Below are 12,939 nucleotides of genomic sequence, written 5' to 3'. Positions count from 1 at the left end.
TGACGTGTCACAGAGAAGGGACATGCACAGGTAGCCAGTATGGCTGGGACCTATGGCATCAACAGGGTTGTGCAATGCATCACCATTACGGGTTAGTCAACACGTGGGGCCAGTGATAATTTCCCACCGTATATTAGCATACACACTCACACCAAGCACCAGACATACATACAGACACACACACACTATGGTGACCACACATGTGTATACGGACAGCCGATGTGTGTGATGCACCTCACCGGCGAGTGTCATGCTTCCCACACTGACGTATGTACAGTTCTCTACAATGGTGTACAGGGATGTGAAGCAACTGGGACATATTCCCCGTGATATGTGGCATCCCTGGTCACACATTCGGACACACATGGCAGTGCTGGGAATGATACACCAGCCATATGATGACACGTTTGATGGACATGCAGCGGTATTGATTGCATTATGTGTACCAACGCTATATCTGGCAAATGTGCTGCTATATACACACGAGAGGGTGTAGGTGTTACAGGTGCGATATGACATATAGTTGTTAACACCTGACCGCTGTGTATGCATTATGTCAGCACCGTCACGTAACAGCGACATAGCGTACAGTTAGCACATGGCATGATAGGATGGTGTGTGACACAACTGTGAGCTACCCCCTGCACACATACATCTAGTCAGGTTGCTCACCACGTTATGTACACACATCCCTCCATACGTGCTGTTTGTATGTCACCGTATACAGATGTCAATGATGGGTCTGCATTGCGTCTGCATGTCATAGGTAGGTGCAACTATGTTATGGACATCGGCCAATGCACATGCATGTTTGCTGCATGCACAGTACAGATGTCACATGTGTCTCTTGTTGCCATGTTTGTATGCATTGCTATTGTTGGACATGTGTGTTGACATACATAACACATGGACTGCGGTATGATATCACGGGTGTCACAGGCGACCAGTACAAGGGTATGTGTCCCGGTCAACACTGCTACCCCCTGTAGTGTGAGCATTCAACAGACATGGGCCCACATTCAATTCGCGTGTGTAGCACTGATTAGGCCAGTGTTATGCACGAGGTACATCAAAGGCCATGTATGTATGTGTTGTGTGTGCAGTCCATGCACACATCCACACAATCACATGTATGACATACCCAGGCGTGTGTTCATTGGTGTACAGCAACAGTCAGGTGTCACAGCTGTGTAAGGGCCATGGTATGTCTTGAGCTGACCTGTTCATGTATGCTGGTATCATTGCAATGCATAACACCTGTTGGATCCCTGTTGGTACGTGTGTACTCTGCACAGCTGGTGTACACCACTGTACAGCCCAGTGGTCATGTGTCACATGGTGTTGTTGGACCGTAAGGCTGTGTAGTGCTGCACCAACGACATGGTGCTGACTTGACAGCTACAGTGTACACTGCAGTCTGTATGTGTGTGACTTGCACCTGTGACAGCTGTGATGGCAGCTGTGTGTGTACAGGTCACTGCATGTATGACCGCCCTGTGAGTGAGGGCAGTTATACCTTACTGTGCCCTTCTGTGTGTACACTCCATCTGCATGCAAGATTGCCCTTTGCAACAGCTAAGTGTGTGAGCATGCCCAGTATGCCGTTGTGTAGATGGACACACAGTACATTCCACACTGTGCCCCTCCGTGAGTAGACTCCGTGTGCATGCAAGATGGCCCTTTGCAACAGCTAAGTGTGTGAGCATGCCCAGTACGCCGTTGTGTAGATGGACGCACAGTACATTCCACACTGCGCCCCTCCGTGATTAGACTCCGTGTGCATGCAAGATGGCCCTTTGCAAATGCTAAGTGTGTGAGCATGCCCAGTACGCCGTTGTGTAGATGGACACACAGTACATTCCACACTGCACCCCCCCGTGATTAGACTCTGTGTGCATGCAAGATGGCCCTTTGCAACAGCTGTGTGAGCATGCCCAGTACGCCGTTGTGTAGATGGACGCACAGTACATTCCACACTGCGCCCCTTTGTGATTAGACTCCGTGTGCATGCAAGATGGCCCTTTGCAAATGCTAAGTGTGTGAGCATGCCCAGTACGCCGTTGTGTAGATGGACACACAGTACATTCCACACTGCACCCTTCGGTGATTAGACTCCGTGTGCATGCAAGTTGGCCCTTTGCAACAGCTACGTGTGTGAGCATGCCCAGTACACCATTGTGTAGATGGACACACAGTACATTCCAAACAGATGTGTGATACTAAGTGTGTGGGCATGGCCATTGATATCCTGTATAGCCATGGTGGTCATCCAGGCACCAGATGTCCAATTTCAATGTCACGATGGATGCCTACATTGAACACACTTGTTGCTCTCTCGAAGGGTGTACTGTCTGTGGCGCATCCTGTATCTATTCAGTGTTGTTGTGCTCCGTAGATATTTAGTTGGCCCGTTGACAGCACTGGCGTGTTTGTGTACGTCTACCTTGGGACGGTAATATGCTTTCAGACCACTCACTCTCTAAACATTCCCTATAGGCATCTTTGCCTTTGTGGATGATGTCACCCACCTAGAAGTATGCCTCTGGGAGTGCTGTGTTCAGTAATCTCGGTAGCGCATTCTGTAAATGCGTAATGCTGTAGTGTGTTAGAGTAGGTATGTGTGTGTTCAACTCCCGGCCCTTCTAAGTGTGTGTGTGTGTGTGTGTGTGTGTGTGTTTCCAGCTGCCTGGGGACACAGTAAAGCTTTTAGATGCCTCACAACACATACATTCCCTATCGGCGTATTTGCCTTTGCGGATGATGTCACCCACCTAGAAGTATGCCTCTGGGAGTGCTGTGTTCAGTAATCTCGGTAGCGCGTTCTGCAAATGCGTAATGCTGTAGTGTGTTAGAGTAGGTAGGTGTGTGTTCAACACCCAGCCCTTCCAAGTGTGTGTGTGTGTGTGTGTTTGTGTGTGTGTATGTGTTTCCAGCTGCCTGGGGACACAGTAATGCTTTTAGATGCCTCACAACACATACATTCCCTATCGGCGTCTTTGCTTTTGCGGATGATGTCACCCACCTAGAAGTATGCCTCTGGGAGTGCTGTGTTCAGTAATCTCGGTAGCGTTCTGTAAATGTGTAATGCTATAGTGTGCTAGAATAGGTAGGTGTGTGTTCAACTCCCGGCCCTTCCAAGTGTGTGTGTGTGTGTGTGTGTTTCCAGCTGCCTGGGGACACAGTAATGCTTTTAGATGCCTCACAACACATACATTCCCTATCGGCGTCTTTGCCTTTGCGGATGATGTCACCCACCTCGAAGTATGCCTCTGGGAGTGCTCTGTTCAGTAATCTCGCTAGCGCGTTCTGTAAATGCGTAATGCTGTAGTGTGTTAGAGTAGGTAGGTGTGTGTTCAACTCCCGGCCCTTCCAAGTATGTGTGTGTGCATTTCCAGCTGCCTGGGGACACAGTAATGCTTTTAGATGCCTCACAACACATACATTCCCTATCGGCATCTTTGCCTTTGCGGATGATGTCACCCACCTAGAAGTATGCCTCTGGGAATGCTGTGTTCAGTAATCTCGGTAGCGCGTTCTGTAAATGCGTATGCTGTAGTGTGTTAGAGTAGGTAGGTGTGTGTTCAACTCCCGGCCCTTACAAGTGTGTGTGTGTGCGTGTGTTTGTGTGTGTGTGTTTCCAGCTACCTGGGGACACAGTAATGCTTTTAGATGCCTCACAACACATGCATTCCCTATCGGCGTCTTTGCCTTTGCGGATGATGTCACCCACCTAGAAGTATGCCTCTGGGAGTGCTGTGTTCAGTAATCTTGGTAGCGTGTTCTGTAAATGCGTAATGCTGTAGTGTGTTAGAGTAGGTAGGTGTGTGTTCAACACCCAGCCCTTCCAAGTGTGTGTGTGTGTGTGTGTATGTGTTTCCAGCTGCCTGGGGACACAGTAATGCTTTTAGATGCCTCACAACACATACATTTCCTATCGGCGTCTTTGCTTTTGCGGATGATGTCACCCACCTAGAAGTATGCCTCTGGGAGTGCTGTGTTCGGTAATCTCGGTAGCGCGTTCTGTAAATGCGTAATGCTGCAGTGTGTTAGAGTAGGAAGGTGTGTGTTCAACTCCCGGCCCTTCCAAGTGTGTGTGTTTCCAGCTGCCTGGGGACACAGTAATGCTTTTAGATGCCTCACAACACATACATTTCCTATCGGCGTCTTTGCCTTTGCGGATGATGTCACCCACCTAGAAGTATGCCTCTGGGAGTGCTGTGTTCAGTAATCTCGGTAGCGCGTTCTGTGAATGCGTAATGCTGTAGTGTGTTAGAGTAGGTAGGTGTGTGTTCAACTCCCGGCCCTTCCAAGTGTGTGTGTGTGTGTGTGTGTGTGTGTGTGTGTGTTTCCAGCTGCCTGGGGACACAGTAATGCTTTTAGATGCCTCACAACACATACATTCCCTATCGGCGTCTTTGCCTTTGCGGATGATGTCACCCACCTAGAAGTATGCCTCTGGGAGTGCTGTGTTCACTAGTCTCGGTAGCGCGTTCTGTAAATGCGTCATGTTGTAGTGTGATAGGGTAGTTAGGTGGAAGTTCGATTCCCAGGCCTGCCAGATGTGTGTGTGTGTGTGTGCATGCTCCCGTCCGCCTGGGGACTCAGGTTATGCTTTTAGACGCTTCGCAACACAGATGTATCCTGCTGACGTCTTTGTCTTTGTGGATGTTGACACGCACCTAGTAGAATGCCTGTGTGTCTGCTGTGTTTAGTAATCTCGGTAGCGTGTTCTGTAAATGCGTCATGCTGTAGTGTGATAGGGTAGTCATGTGTAGGTTCAATTACCAGCCCTGCCACGTGTGTGTGTGTGTGTGTGTGTGTGTGTGTGTGTGTGTCTGCATTTCTCTCTCTATCTATATATATATATATATAAAATCTATTTTCTGCCCATAATTCTGCTCTTGCATGGACAGCTGACTGTTTCATGTATCGCATATTTGCATAGCTTTCACATACCAATGGGGTATGTTGCAACTCCCAACATTGTCCATGCAACGTCCGTGTTATGGGCTGTGTTACATGCCCTTACAGGTGTTTGCTGTATATCTTGGCAGACATCTATCCTTGCTGTACTCTCACTGTACTCATTGCGGAGGCTTCATGTATCATGGCCTAGTTTTGATGTGTGTATGTCTATTTGTGCTGTGTGCATGGCTCTGGGTATGTCCCACTATCATCATTTGTAAAGGTGACAGCCTTAGAGGTTCTTTATGTAGACTGCTGTGTCATTTGACATGTCAGCACATACCTGCGGACAGTACTGCACGTCCTAGTGCAGCGCATTTCATACCTTCTGCGTTATCTTGAAGTCAATATTGCTGTTTCCTCACACATGGATCTGTTTCTGTTCATACCACTCCACCTCCTAGAGCAAGTTGCTGGACAAGGCCTTATCTGATAGTGGGACACATAGGGGCAGTATTGACATGTTGCTCTTACAAACGTAGATAGTTGACACAATAATAGGTTTTGCATTAGTATGGCTTTTCTGTCGGATTTGGTGTCTTATTCACATGTTTGTCATTATTTCATGTCTTCAGTTATCATGAAAGTGCCAGAATGTTACTGTTGTTACGTGGAACACACCAAACATATGAGGCAGAACTCTGCACATTCTGCGTAAATCTGTACAGTAGCGGAGTATGTGTCTGTAACAAAATATCAACTTACTGACACCAATACACACACTGTATGGCGGCATCACAGGCCACATGCCATTACATTTATATTGCAGGACACACCCACCCAGACAGTTGTATTCCTCACACAAGCCAACAGCTGCTTATCCACACTAATTGGTCTATCATGTACCGTATGTGTGCGCCAGTATTTGCGCTTTCCGTCAGTGGCAGAGCTCGCGTGCGTGTCTGGGGACTGGACATTGTTACGGTGACACTGCATGACACCCTGAGGACACATTACTTTTGTGTCTATTAACCTTCCACATTGACATGCACAGGGTATCGTTGTCATTCACATTTGTCGAATTACATGCCTGTGTCTTGTACATGTTTTCTCATTTGTCCTGATGTCTTTCTTCTCACCTGTCCACCTAGTATCACTAGTTCTGAACATGTATTTTGGACAGGTTACCTTCATAACCCTAACCTGTGCACATTATGGGTAAACGCCCTGACGTTTGACCTTGTTACATTGTCATAGTGATGTGCCTTTCTGGTAAATTGCTGGCAAGGCATTACAGACTGTCTTGGTAGATAGTGACTGACATTTCCATTACATGATTAGTAACACTCATAACATCCATATTCATGTAATGCGCCAGTATTCTCACAACGTTCTGACTTTGTCTGGGGTATATCTAATATAGTCCCTATTTGTATTTCATGTACTATGCCTTAGTTCAGCTGTGTTATTCTGACAGTTTGCCAGTTATGGGTACCATCTTGGTAAATGCGCATGTCCATCCATGATAATCGCCTACATGACATTGATTTAGGGCCCTACATATTGCCAATATGGTTTCCGCAATATCCAGTGGATGGTTCGCACCATTATTGAGAATATAGGCGTGTGCTATACCCACATCACTCCCAGGCGGGCCTCTGAAATCCTGCCAAACAACACCTAGGCCCATTTCTGCATACCCATGATTTCCATACCTGACAACCCTCTACAGTACATATTACACATGTTTAATGGCAATGCGGTACTGAAGTGTGGAACTTATATGCACTCCCCACTCTCCGGCTATCAGTTAAGTGCGTCATACATTCTATCGACATGTGTCATCACCCTTGCACCTGATACTGTTGCATGTACAGCTATTTCATATTTGCTGCGGTCACTTCTTTTCGCGTCAATATCGGTTGACACTCATTAAGATTCAATTTTGGAGTCCTGCAATGGACACCTATCTGCATGTTTAAAGTGTAGAACTTGCTGGACTGTCACTTTCTGGCTAATGGTTTGGAATGCTGTGGTTTATTCACCTTTCCTGCATGTCTGTTTGTCTACCCATATTAGATATAATGTAAGCCTATTTATGTACATATGTCATATCTATGGGACATAAGTCTGTTGTGTATACATATATACATGTACAATCCTCATTTCATAACTTGCTTTGGTTTACGTCTGTGGATTATGTGTATACACATATATCTATATCCATACCCTACCTTTCCACTATACAGATTGCCAGAGTGTACAGCTGCTTGCCTTTATCTTAGCTGTGTTTTACATAAACCTGTGTCTATCTGGCAATGTCATGGCATTTCATTTGAGACTTACAGTGGAGATTTCTGGCAAGCAATTCAGGTTACGACTGCATACCCTTCAGAGAATCCATGCTACTGACACACCGTTATTCTATCCACTTTCTATGTTTGTTCTGGCACATATCTGATGTTTGTCCCCTCTACTTGTACGGTAGTTTGCATGGCTTTGTCGGTTTTCATACTTTCTGAGGTTAACAGGTTTGAGCCATGTATAACTAACATGGGGAAACAACATTCATTTACTATGCTGTGAAGCGGATCACCTGCACAGAGCACTTGCATTTCCTTATTGTGGGTTCTGGCGCAGGCGCACATGCATATCCTTATTGTGGGTTACATATGTTTACTAAGTCTTTGTGCTTACGTGGGCTTTATTACTTGTGACAGTACTAGTAATTATCTGTAATACGGTTAACGGTCGTTTGCGAAACACATGTTCACCTTTACATATTTAACTGTCTGTACAGCACAGGCGCATTCATTACACTTTCACATTATATGTGCTGTAGTCGTTGTTCAGCGGGACTGCATTCACATTGGCGGATGCTGTAACCATTATCGTTTGGTGTTCGGACTCATTTATATGCATACCCATAGTACATAGCTACATTAACATATGCCTCACCGCTTCACTTACGTCACAGGCATCCATTCTCCTGCTGGGAAAAATCGCGGTACTACATGTTACACATTCCCTATTCCCTACTGCTCTGGACTCCACGCTGCATATTTCATCACTGCAGGGATATTCCAGAACCCAAAGGCTTATAGTCCTGACACATACAGGTCTTTAATTGTCAGGGTGTTCATGTGGTGATCTGGGTTTAGGCTTGTCCGCCTGGTGAAACGGAACTGCCCTGACCATGTTCAAATGTCAGACAAAGCACATGGACAGGGTTTGTCCATTGTAAACATTTAATCTGTGTTTACAGACACAGGTGTTTGGGCACCTGTCAGCAGCTTATGATGTTGGCAATACATAATATGGGTGGGGCGTTACGATACATAATCCACGGTGAGTGGTGTTCCCATTCACATTTGACTATTTCATGTATTCATTCTTACGAGGATTATTATTTTGCACATGACTTAACTATGAATTAACTACGGGTATGCAGTAGTACAGTCAACATATGTGATGGCTTGTTACAGTATATATGTACGGACCTCTGTAATACTGGGGACTACCCCACATCCTTCACAACATTTCCTGCTTATTATTACTATTATTCCGTGAACTTTCGAAGCTTGTGAGAGCAGTAATTACATCTGTCCCTATTTGTCCACCCATCGTTTTAGGCTTTGTCCAGGTTTTGTTGCTGTAATAGGTTGAGAGGTGGTGTCGGTATGTGATTGAGTTGAATATGTACTGTCGATAATTCAGTGGGGAGTAGGGTTACCACTTGTTCCTCTTTCTTGAGGGAGGTCCCACTTTGGACAGTTGTGTCCTGCGATGACACCTGAGACATGGCAAATGTCCTGTGATTTCAAGACAATAATATATTTCTTCATTTCTGTACTAATTGCATGATACAGGTATTTTGTATCTGGTACACAATACTATTATTTGGGATAGCATAAGCTATTCAAATGCTATGGCATTTGCTTTTATCTTAGCATACATGTAATTCTGTACTTTGCACTGGCCAGGGGTATACCCCCAACTTTGTGTCTATTAACCTTCCACATTGACATGCACAGGGTATACGTTGTCATTCACATTTGTCGGAGTACATGCCTGTGTCTTGTACATGTTTTCTCATTTGTCCTGATGTCTTTCTTCTCACCTGTCCACCTAGTATCACTAGTTCTGAACATGTATTTTGGACAGGTTACCTTCATAACCCTAACCTGTGCACATTATGGGTAAACGCCCTGACGTTTGACCTTGTTACATTTGTCATAGTGATGTGCCTTTCTGGTAAATTGCTGGCAAGGCATTACAGACTGTGCGGTAGATAATAGTGACTGACATTTCCATTACATGATTAGTAACACTCATAACATCCATATTCATGTGTACGCCAGTATTCTCACAACGTTCTGACTTTGTCTGGGGTATATCTAATATAGTCCCTATTTGTATTTCATGTACTATGCCTTAGTTCAGCTGTGTTATTCTGACAGTTTGCCAGTTATGGGTACCATCTTGGTCGTACGCATGTCCATCCATGATAATCGCCTACATGACACTGATATAGGGCCCTACATATTGCCAAAATGGTTTCCGCAATATCCAGTGGATGGTTCGCCCCATTATTGAGAATATAGGCGTGTGCTATACCCACATCACTCCCACGGGGCGGGCCTACGAAATCCCTGCCAAACAACACCTAGGCCCATTTCTGCATACCCATGATTTCCATACCTGACAACCCTCTACAGTACATATTACACATGTTTAATGTGTGCGGTACTGAAGTGTGGAGACACTTATATGCACTCCCCACTCTCCGGCTATCAGTTCGTACGTCATACATTCTATCGACACATGTGTCATCACCCTTGCACCTGATACTGTTGCATGTACAGCTATTTCATATTTGCTGCGGTCACTTCTTTTGCGTCAATATCGGTTGACACTACGTAAGATTCAATTTTTGGAGTCCTGCAATGGACACCTATCTGCATGTTTAAAGTGTAGAACTTGCTGGACTGTCACTTTCTGGCTAATGGTTTGGAATGCTGTGGTTTATTCACCTTTCCTGCATGTCTGTTTGTCTACCCATATTAGATATAATGTCGCCTATTTATGTACATATGTCATATCTAGAGGACATAAGTCTGTTGTGTATACATATATACATGTACAATCCTCATTTCATAACTTGCTTTGGTTTACGTCTGTGGATTATGTGTATACACATATATCTATATCCATACCATACCTTTCCACTATACAGATTGTCGCAGAGTGTACAGCTGCTTGCCCCTTTATCTTCGCTGTGTTTTACATAAACCTGTGTCTATCTGGCAATGTCATGGCATTTCATTTGAGACTTACAGTGGGGATTTCTGGCAAGCAATTCAGGTTACGACTGCATACCCTTCAGAGAATCCATGCTACTGACACACCCGTTATTCTATCCACTTTCTATGTTTGTTCTGGCACATATCTGATGTTTGTCCCTACTTGTACCGGTAGTTTGCATGGCTTTGTCCGGTTTCATACTTTACGAGGTTAACAGGTTTGAGCCATGTATAACTAACATGGGGGAAACAGCATTCATTTACTATGCTGTGAGCGGATCACACACGCACAGGCGCACTTGCATTTCCTTATTGTGGGTTACGCGCAGGCGCACATGCATATCCTTATTGTGGGTTACATATGTTTACTAAGTCTTTGTGCTTACGTGGGCTTTATTACTTGTGACAGTACTAGTAATTATCTGTAATACGGTTAACGGACGTTTGCGAAACACATGTTCACCTTTACATATTTAACTGTCTGTACAGCACAGACGCATTCATTACACTTTCACATTATATGTGCTGTAGTCGTTGTTCAACCGGGACTGCATTCACATTGGCCGGATGCTGTAACCATTATACGTTTGGTGTTCGGACTCATTTATATGCATACCCATAGTACATAGCTACATTAACATATGCCTCACCGCTTCACTTACGTCACAGGCATCCATTCTCCTGCTGGGAAAAATGCGGTACTACATGTTACACATTCCCTATTCCCTACTGCTCTGGACTCACGCTGCATATTTCATCACTGCAGGGATATTCAGAACCCAAAGGCTTATAGTCCTGACACATACAGGTCTTTAATTGTCAGGGTGTTCATGTGGTGATCTGGGTTTAGGCTTGTCCGCCTGGTGAATGGAACTGCCCTGACCATGTTCAAATGTCAGACAAAGCACATGGACAGGGTTTGTCCATTGTAAACATTTAATCTGTGTTTACAGACACAGGTGTTTGGGCACCTGTCAGCAGCTTATGATGTTGGCAATACATAATATGGGTGGGGGCGGTTACGATACATAATCCACGGTGAGTGGTGTTCCCATTCACATTTGACTATTTCATGTATTCATTCTTACGAGGATTATTATTTTGCACATGACTTAACTATGAATTAACTACGAGTATGCAGTAGTACAGTCAACATATGTGATGGCTTGTTACAGTATATATGTATGGACCTCTGTAATACTGGGGACTACCCCACATCCTTCACAACATTTCCTGCTTATGTACATACTATTATTCCGTGAACTTTCGAAGCTTGTGAGAGCAGTAATTACATCTGTCCCTATTTGTCCACCCATCGTTTTAGGCTTTGTCCAGGTTTTGTTGCTGTAATAGGTTGAGAGGTGGTGTCGGTATGTGACTGAGTTGAATATGTACTGTCGATAATTCAGTGGGGAGTAGGGTTACCACTTGTTCCTCTTTGCGAGGGGAGGTCCCACTTTGGACAGTTGTGTCCTGCGATGACACCTGAGACATGGCAAATGTCCTGTGATTTTAAGACAATAATATATTTCTTCATTTCTGTACTAGTTGCATGATACAGGTATTTTGTATCTGGTACACATAACTATTATTTGGGATAGCATAAGCTATTCAAATGCTATGGCATTAGCTTTTATCTTGGCATACACATGTAATTCTGTACTTTGCACTGGCCGGGGGTATGTTTTATCCTGCAAATTCTCACATTTCTACAAGGGATGTCCCACCTTGGCCATCTGAACAGGTGGCAACCCTAGTGGGGTGACCTGCATGGTGGACAGCTGTTCCATCCTGCGTAGTATGAGTTGCATGTCTGTGTAGAAACTGAACAGTACCATGACTACACATACATGTTTTGTCCAGTTGTGTACAGTAATGGACACAGTGGCGTGTAAACAACTCTGAGGTTTCAACAGGTTACTTATCCCACGCGGGATGTACACACATTTTGCCGTAACATTAATGCGTGGGCATTTGGATTTACGTACCTGTGATGGGATGTTTACAAACGTGGGATACATATTTGAAATCCAGACACTGCCTAGGACGATACTTCCTACTACATATGGGGAATACCCGCTATGTGTAGGTGTATGGATGCGCAATGCTGGTAGCTGGATTTGGTGGACATTCGGACATGGGTGCGGGTTATGTGCTATACAGGGGTTGTTGCGTATTGCATTTGCATGCATGGGTTCTACTTTTGGATATCCCAGTTCCGCATATAGCATCCTATGTGTATGTGACGGTTACGTTCCTGTTCATGTGTATAGCACATTTTAATATACATATGTTTGTGTGTGTTTGGTATACAATATGGACTGTCAGGTTTCTTTACGGTTGTTATATAGCCACAACTGCCCTGCTGTGTACTATCACTACCACTGTGGGACTGCTGGTGACCATACCCATGGGGCTAGATGTGTGTATTGGCGGCGCGCTGACATGATGCGCTTCACTTCCACTGGGTATAACTTCTGACAGTGCAGTACATTATGGACACATGATTTTAAATGTCATTTGTTCCATGGACGGAAACTCATATTATGTTGCATGCATTTCTGTTTGGTTCTCCATTTTGTGTGGCCGGGAACTGTCTTGCATGCTTTGCATACGTTTCATTATCCACGGACACTGATAGGTGTGATTACTATTGCAGGCAGGCTATAATATTCAGCAGTTTAGGTTGCTCATCGCCAGACGACATTGACACGCCTCCGGGCACAGCTTA

Source organism: Protopterus annectens, chromosome 1.part1, assembly GCF_019279795.1.
Source record: "Protopterus annectens isolate FY-2018-M chromosome 1.part1, PAN1.0, whole genome shotgun sequence".
Lineage (NCBI taxonomy): Eukaryota > Metazoa > Chordata > Ceratodontiformes > Protopteridae > Protopterus > Protopterus annectens.
The sequence above is the reverse complement of the archived record's forward strand: the minus strand, read 5'-3'. Positions refer to the sequence as shown.